The sequence below is a fragment of the Moschus berezovskii genome, chromosome X, assembly GCF_049115385.1.
Source record: "Moschus berezovskii isolate FMDL1 chromosome X, NW_MosBer_1.0, whole genome shotgun sequence".
In the NCBI taxonomy this organism is placed as follows: Eukaryota; Metazoa; Chordata; class Mammalia; order Artiodactyla; family Moschidae; genus Moschus; species Moschus berezovskii.
In genome coordinates, this window is record NC_142488.1 from 69,110,822 (window position 1) to 69,118,921 (window position 8,100).

The window sequence follows — 8,100 nt, forward strand, 5'->3', positions numbered from 1 at the left end:
AAGCAAGCAAGCCCAGATAAGTGGCCATTTTTGTCCCCTCATTTTGGGGTGGAGATTATACACTGAAGAGACTTGGAAGCAGGGGAGGCCAACCTAAGAAAAGAAAAGACAAGAGAACCACCCCAGAAGTGGCAGGTTCAGCAAATTAAAATCTTTCAGTTAAGCTAAGACTGCATTTGAAGGGTAACTGTATAATATGAGAACAAGTACAAGCAAGAACAAGGGATTATTTGACACTGAAATGACCCAACACTGCCCACAAAAGCTCCAGAGAAATTCCTAGATACATTTTTCTAAATTATTACTATTAAATTTTTAAAAATTTTACTATTCTTTAATTTCTTTTAATTTTTAATTCTATTTTCTCTTTTTTCTTTATTTTCTTCCCCATCCTCTTTTTCTTTTTTCCATCCTACTGTACTAATATGGTTCTTTATGTTCGATCTCATTTTTTTTTTATATCGTACCTTTGAGAGTCTAATTTTTATTCTAAGTTTTTAATTTCTGCTTTTTATCTTTTGTTATTCATTTGTATCTTTAAGAGTTTATTTTTTAATATCCATTTTCACTTAGGGATTTGATTGCTGGCTTGATTGCTGTCTTCCTTTTTGACTGTCCCTTCTCTCCTCCTGATCACTTCTATCTCTTCCTCCCTTTTCTCATCTGTGAATCTCTTTGGTTGTTCCTTGATGTAGAGAATTATTTCACCGTTAACCTAGGGGTTTTGTCTTCTGTGCTGTGTGGGCAGAGAACTCCTGATACTACCGTAAGAGGTCAGGACCAAAATCCAGAGACAGGAGGCTCAACTCCAGAATATTTGACCATCACAGAACTCCTGACCCCAGGGAACTTTAATAGATGAGAGCCCACCCAAAAGCCTCCATACCCTCACTGAGACCAGGTTCTACTCAAGAGCCAGCAAACTCCACTGCAAGACACCCCACACTAATCCTCCAACAAAATAGGAACACAACCTTGAAAATTAAAAGACAGGCTGCCAAAAGCCATAACAAACCCATAGACACACCAAAACTCACATTGGACACTGTACTACCATCCAGCAAGATGAGATTCAGCTCCATCCATCAGAACACAGATGTAAGTTTCACCAACAAGGAAATTTTCACAAGTCACTGGTCCAACCACAACCACAGGGAGAAGACTCCACAGTTAAGTGAAATTATGACCCTCCAGCCTGCAAAAGGAGACCCCAAACACAGCAAATTAAACAAAATGAAAATGCAGAGAAATTTCCATCAGGTGAAGGAACATGATAAAAACCCACCAAACCAAACAAAAGAGGAGGAAATAGGGAGTCTACCTGAAAAAGAATTAAGAATAATGATAGCAAAAATGATCCAAAATCTTGGAAGAAAAATTGGAGATACAGGTAAATAGACTAGAGACACAGATTGAGATGAGGCAAGAAATATTTGACAAAGACAGATAGGAAATAAAAAACAGTCAATCAGTAATGAACAGTGCAATCATTGAGATTAAAACCCTCTGAATGTAACCAACAGCATAGTAAATGAGGCAGAAGAAAGGATAAGTGAGCTGGAAGACAGAATGGTGGAAATAAATGGAACAACATGGAAAAAAGAATAAAAAGAAGTGAGGACAGCCTCAGAGACCTCTGGGAAAATATTATGCAACCCAATATTCAAACCATAGACATCCCAGAAGAATAAGACAAAAGGAAAGGACATGAGAAAATATTTAAGAAGATAATAGTTGAAAAATTCCCTAAAATGGGGAAGGAAATAGCCACTGAAGTCAAAAAAGTCCAGATAGTCCCATACAGGATAAACCCAAGGAGAAACATGCAAAGACACATGTTAGTCAAACTAACAAAAAATAAACACAAAGAACATATATAAAAAGCAGCAAAGGAAAAGCAACAAATAATGTACAAGGATATCCCTCTAAGAATGACAGCTGATCTTCAACAGAAACTCTGTATGCCAGAAAGGAATGGCAGGATATACATAAAGTGATGAAAGGGAAAACCTACAACCAAGATTACTTAAGAGAATTCAGCATCACCAAACCAGCTCTTCAACAAATGTTCAATGATCTCTCTAGTCAGGAAAACAAGAAAAGATTTATAAAAATTAACCCAAAGTAATAAAGTAAATGATAAGTGGATCATACTTATCAATAATTAATTTAAACACAAATGGGTTAAATGCTCTAATCAAAAGACAAAGACTGGCTGAATGGATGCAAAAACAAAACCCCTATATATGCTGTCTACAAAAGACTCACCTCAATCTAGGGACACATGCAGACTGAAAGTGAGGGGTAGGAAAAAGGCATTTCATGTAAAGAGAGACCAAAATAACGTGACAGTAGCAATACTCATATCAGATAAAATAGATTTTAAAATAGAGACTCTTAGACAAAGAGGGACACTACATGATGATCAAGGAATCAATCCAAGAAGAAGATATCACAGTTATAAATAATATGCAACCAACATAGGAGGACTTCAATGCATAAGGTAAAATTTAACAACTATTAAATGGGAAATTGATAGCAACACAACAATAATGGGGGACTTTGATATTCCACTCATACCAATGGACAGATCATCCAGACAGAAAATTAACAAGGAAACACAAGTTTTGAAAAATACATTGGACCAATTATTCCTAATAGATATCAGCAGGGCATTTCATCCCAAAGCAATGGATTTTGGCTTTTTCTTAAGTACACATGGAACATTCTCCAGGATAGATCATATCATCACATCCTGGGTCACAAATCTAGTATTGGTAAATTTTTTAAAAATTGAAACCACTTCAAGCATCTTTTCTTATCAAAATGCTGTAAGATTAGACATCAACTGGAGAGGAAAAAATAACTATAAAAGCACAAACATATGGAGGCCAAACAACACTGTTCTGATTAACAAATGGATCACTGAAGAAATAAAAAAGAAATCAAAATGTAGATAGAAACAAATGATAATTAAAACACGACAACCCACAACCTATGGGATTCATGAAATAGTTTAAAGAGGGGAATTAATAGCAATACAAACCTACCTCAAAAAACAGGAGAAATGCCAAATAAACAACTTAACCTTAAACCTAAAGCAACTAGAAAAAAACAATCAAACAAAAAATGAAAGTTAGTAGAAGGAAAGAAATCATAAAAGTCAGAGAAAAAATAAAAACGAAGGAGACTACAGCAAAGATCAATAAAACTAAAAACTGGTTCTTTGAGAAGATGAGCAAAATAGACAAACTCTTAGCCAGAATTATCAAGAAAAAATGGAGAAGACTCAAATCAATAAAATTATAAATGAATATGGAGAAATTACAACAGATAATACAGAAATGCAAGCAATTATAAGAGACTAGTACAACAAATTATATGCCAATAACATGGACAGTGTGGAAGAAATGGACAAGTTCTTAGAAAAGTATAACCTTCCAAAACTGAACCATAAAGAAATAGAAAATTTGAACAAGCCAACCACAAAGTTGGAAATTAAAACTAAGAAAAAAATCTTCCAACAAACAAAAGCCCAGGACCAGATGGCTTCACAGGTGAATTCTACCAAGAATTTGCAGAAGAGCTAACACCTATCCTACTGAAACTCTTCCAGAAAATTGCAGAGAAAGGTAAACTTCCAAACTCCTTCTATGAGGCCACCATCACGCTAATACCAAAATCTGACAAAGAGGCCACCAGAAAAGAAAAACACAGGCCAGTAGCACAGATGAACATAGACGCAAAAATCCTTAACAAAATTCTAGTAAACAGAATCCAACAACATATTGTAAAGATCATACATCATGACCAAGGGGGTTTATCCCAGGGATGCAAAGATTCTTCAATATCTGCAAATCAATCAACTTAATACACCACATTAACAAACTGAAAGATAAAAGCCATAGGATTATCTCAATAGACACAGAGAAAGACTTTGAAAAATTCAACATCCATTTATGAAAAAAAAACAACCCTCCAGAAAGCAGTCATAGAAGGAACATACCTCAACATAATGAAATCTACATATGACAAACCCACAGCAAGCATTATCCCCAATGGTGAAAAACTGAAAACATTTCCCCTAAAGTCAGGAACAAGACAAGGGTGTCCACTCTCACCACTACTATTGAACATAGTTTTGGAAGTGTTGGCCACAGCAATCAGAGCAGGAAAAGAAGCAAAAGGAATTCATACTGGAAAAGAAGAAGCAAAACTCTCACTGTTTCCAAATGACATGATCCTCTAATTAGAAAACCCTAAAGACTCCATCAGAAAATTATAAGCGCTAATCAATGAATATAATACAGTTGTAGTATATAAAATTAACACACAGAAATCCCTTGCATTCATATACACTAACAATGAGAAAACAGAAAGAGAAATTAAAAAAAAAATTCAATTCTCCATTGCAACAAAAAGAATAAATTACTTGGGAATATATCTACCTAAAGAAACAAATGACTTATATATCAGTTCAGTTCAGTTCAGTCGCTCAGTCGTGTCTGACTCTTTGTGACACCATGAATCACAGCATGTCAGGCCTCCCTCTCCATCACCAACTCCCAGAGTTCACTCAAACTCATGTACATCGAGGTGGTGATGCCATCCAGCCATCTCATTCTTTGTCGTCCCCTTCTCTTCCTGCCCCCAATCCCACCAAGCATCAGAGTCTTTTCCAGTGAGTCAATTCATCGCATGAGGTGGCCAAAGTATTGGAGTTTCAGCTTTAGCATCAGTTCTTCCAATGAACACCAAGGACTGCTCTCCTTTAGAATGGACTGGTTGGATCTCCTTGCAGTCCAAGGGACGCTCTAGAGTCTTTTCCAGCACCACAGTTCAAAAGCATCAATTCTTCGGCAATCAGCTTTCTTCACAGTCCAACTCTCATATCCATACATGACCATGGGAAAAACCATAGCCTTGACTAGACGGACCTTGGTTGGCAAAGTAATGTCTCTGCTTTTTAATATGCTATCTAGGTTGGTCATAACTTTCTTTCCAAGGAGTAAGCGTCTTTTAATTTAGTGGCTAAAATCAGCATCTGCAGTGATTTTGGAGCCCCCCGAAAATAAAGTCTGACATGGTTTCCACTGTTTCCCCATCTATTTCCCATGAAGTGATGGGACCAGATGCCATGATCTTTTTTTCTGAATGTTGAGCTTCAAGACAACCTTTTCACTCTCCTCTTTCACATTCATCAAGAGGCTTTTTAGTTCCTCTTCATTTTCTACCATAAGGCTGGTGTCATCTGCATATCTGAAGTGATTGATATTTCTCCCAGCAATCTTGATTCCAGCTTGTGCTTCTTCCAGCCCAGCGTTTCTCATGATGTACTCTGCATATAAGTTAAATAAGCAGGGTGACAATGTACAACCTTGACGTACTCCTTTTCCTATTTGGAACCAGTCTGTTGTTCCATGTCCAGTACTAACTGTTGCTTCCTGACCAGCATACAAGTTTCTCAAGAGGCAGGTCAGGTGGTCTGGTATTCCCGTCTCTTTCAGAATGTTCCACAGTTTATTGTGATCCACACAGTCAAAGGCTTTGGCATAGTCAATGAAGCAGAAATAGATGTTCTTCTGGAACTCTCTTGCTTTCTCCATGATCCAGCGGATGTAAAACACTGATGAGGGGGCTTGGGAAGATGGCAGAAGAATAGGACAGGGCGACCACTTTCTCCCCAACAAAGTCAGGTAAAGAACAATTGAATGCTGAGTAAGTCACACGAAACAATTTCTGAATGCCAGCAGAAGACATCAGGCACCCAGAAAAGCAGCCCATTTTCTTCGAAAGGAGGTAGGAAATAGTATAAAAGATAAAAAGAGAGACAAAAGAGCGAGGGACTGAGCTCTGTCCTGGGAAGGGAGGCCTAAAAAAAAAAAGAGAGAGAGAGAAGTTTCCAAACACATGGAAACACTCATGGGCAAGTCTGTGGCGAGCCTTGGAACCTCAGAGGGCCACATAACCAGCAAATAAATAAATAAAAGCCTCAATCTGAGTGCCCAGAGGAAACTCCAAGTGGAGAAGAGGCACAGACGACCCCACCCTCCACTAGCATGCGGGGGCGGGGCAGGGAGGCATGGGCTGCAGCACTTAGAGAAAGGACCAGGCCTGAACGCCCTGAGGGAAGTTAATGGGAGGGCGCTAATGGGAGAAAGCTAAGCAGACTGTGGGAAGCGACCCTGCAGAAAGGCTAAAAGCCTGTGAAAAGGTGAAAAGCCCAAACGTAAGACTCCGCCAGTGGAAACAGAAAGTGGGAATAGAAGGGATATGCCTCAACGTAATAAAAGCTATATATGACAAAACCAGAGCAAACATTATCCTCAATGGTGAAAAACTGAAATAATTTCCCCTAAAGTCAGGAACAAGACAAGGGTGCCCACTTTCATCACTACTATTCAACATAGTTCTGGAAATTTTGGCCGCAGCAATCAGAGCAGAAAAAGACATAAAAGGAATCCAAGTTCGAAAAAAGATGTAAAACTTTCACTATTCGCTGATGACATGATCCTCTACATAGAAAACCCTAAAGACTACCAGAAAACCAGTAGAGCTAATCAATGAATACAGTAAAGTTTCATGATATAAAATCAACACACAGAACTCCCTTGCATTCCTACACACTAATAATGAGAAAATAGAAAGAGAAATTAAGGAAACTATTCCATTCACTGTTGCAATGAAAAGAATTAAAAACTTAGGAATATATCTACCTAAAGAAACAAAAGACTTGTACATAGAAAACTATAAAACACTGGTGAAAGTAATCAAAGAAGACACTGATAGATGGAGAAATATACAGTGTTGGTGGATTGAAGAAAAAATATTATGAAAATGAGTATACTACCCAAAGTAATTTATGCATTCAATGCAATCCCTATCAAGCTACCAATGATATTTTTCACAGAGCTAGAAAAAATAACCTCACAATGTGTATGGAAATACAAAAAACCTCGAATAGCCAAAGCAATATAGAGTGAAGTAAGTCAGAAAGAAAAACACCAATGCAGTATACTAACGCATATATATGGCATTTAGAAAGATGGTAAACTTAACCCAGTAAATGATACAGCAAAAGAGACATAGGTGTATAGAACAGTCTTTGGGACTCTGTGGGAGAGGGTGAGGGTGGGATGATTTGGGAGAATGGCATTGAAGCATGTATATTGTCATATGTGAAACAAATCACCAGTCCAGGTTCGACGCATGATACAGGATGCTCGGGGCTGGTGCACGGGGATGACCTGGAGGGAGGATATGGGGAGGAGGGAGGTGGGAGGGGGCTTCAAGAAGGGGAAAACCTGTACACCCGGGGCAGATTCATGTCAATGTATGGCAAAACCAACCAATATAATATTGCAAAAATAATTAGCCTCCAATAAAAAATAAAAATAAAATAAAAAATAATAAAGCACTGATGAAAGAAATCAAAGAGGACACAAATAGATGGAGAAATATACCATGTTCATTGATCAGAAGAATCAGTCTAGTGAACATTAGTATAACACCCAAAGCAATCTATAGATTCAATGCAATCTCCATCAAGTTACCAATGGTAATTTTCAGAGATCTACAACAAATACTTTCACAATTTGTATGGAAATACAAAAAACCTTGAATAGCCAAAGGAATCTTGAGAAATAAGAATGGAACTGGAGAAATCAACCTGCCTGACTTCAGGCTCTACTACAAAGCTACACTCATCATTACAGTATGGTACTGGCACAAAGACAGAAATATCAAAAAATGGAACAAAATAGAAATCCCAGAGTAAATCCACACACCTATGGACACCGTATCTTTGACAAATTAAGCAAGAATACACAATGGAGAAAAGATAATCTATTTAACAAATGGTACTGGGAAAACCGGTCAACCACTTGTGAAGGAATGAAGCAAGAACACTTTCTAACACCATACACAAAAATAAACTCAACATGGATTAAAGATCTAAATGTAAGACCGTTAGCTGTAAAACTCCTAGAGGAAAATATAGGCAAAACACTCTCCAATATAAATCACAGCAGGATCGTCTATGATCCAATTCCAGAGTTAAGGAAACAAAAGCAAAAATAAACAAGTGGGACCTATTTAAAC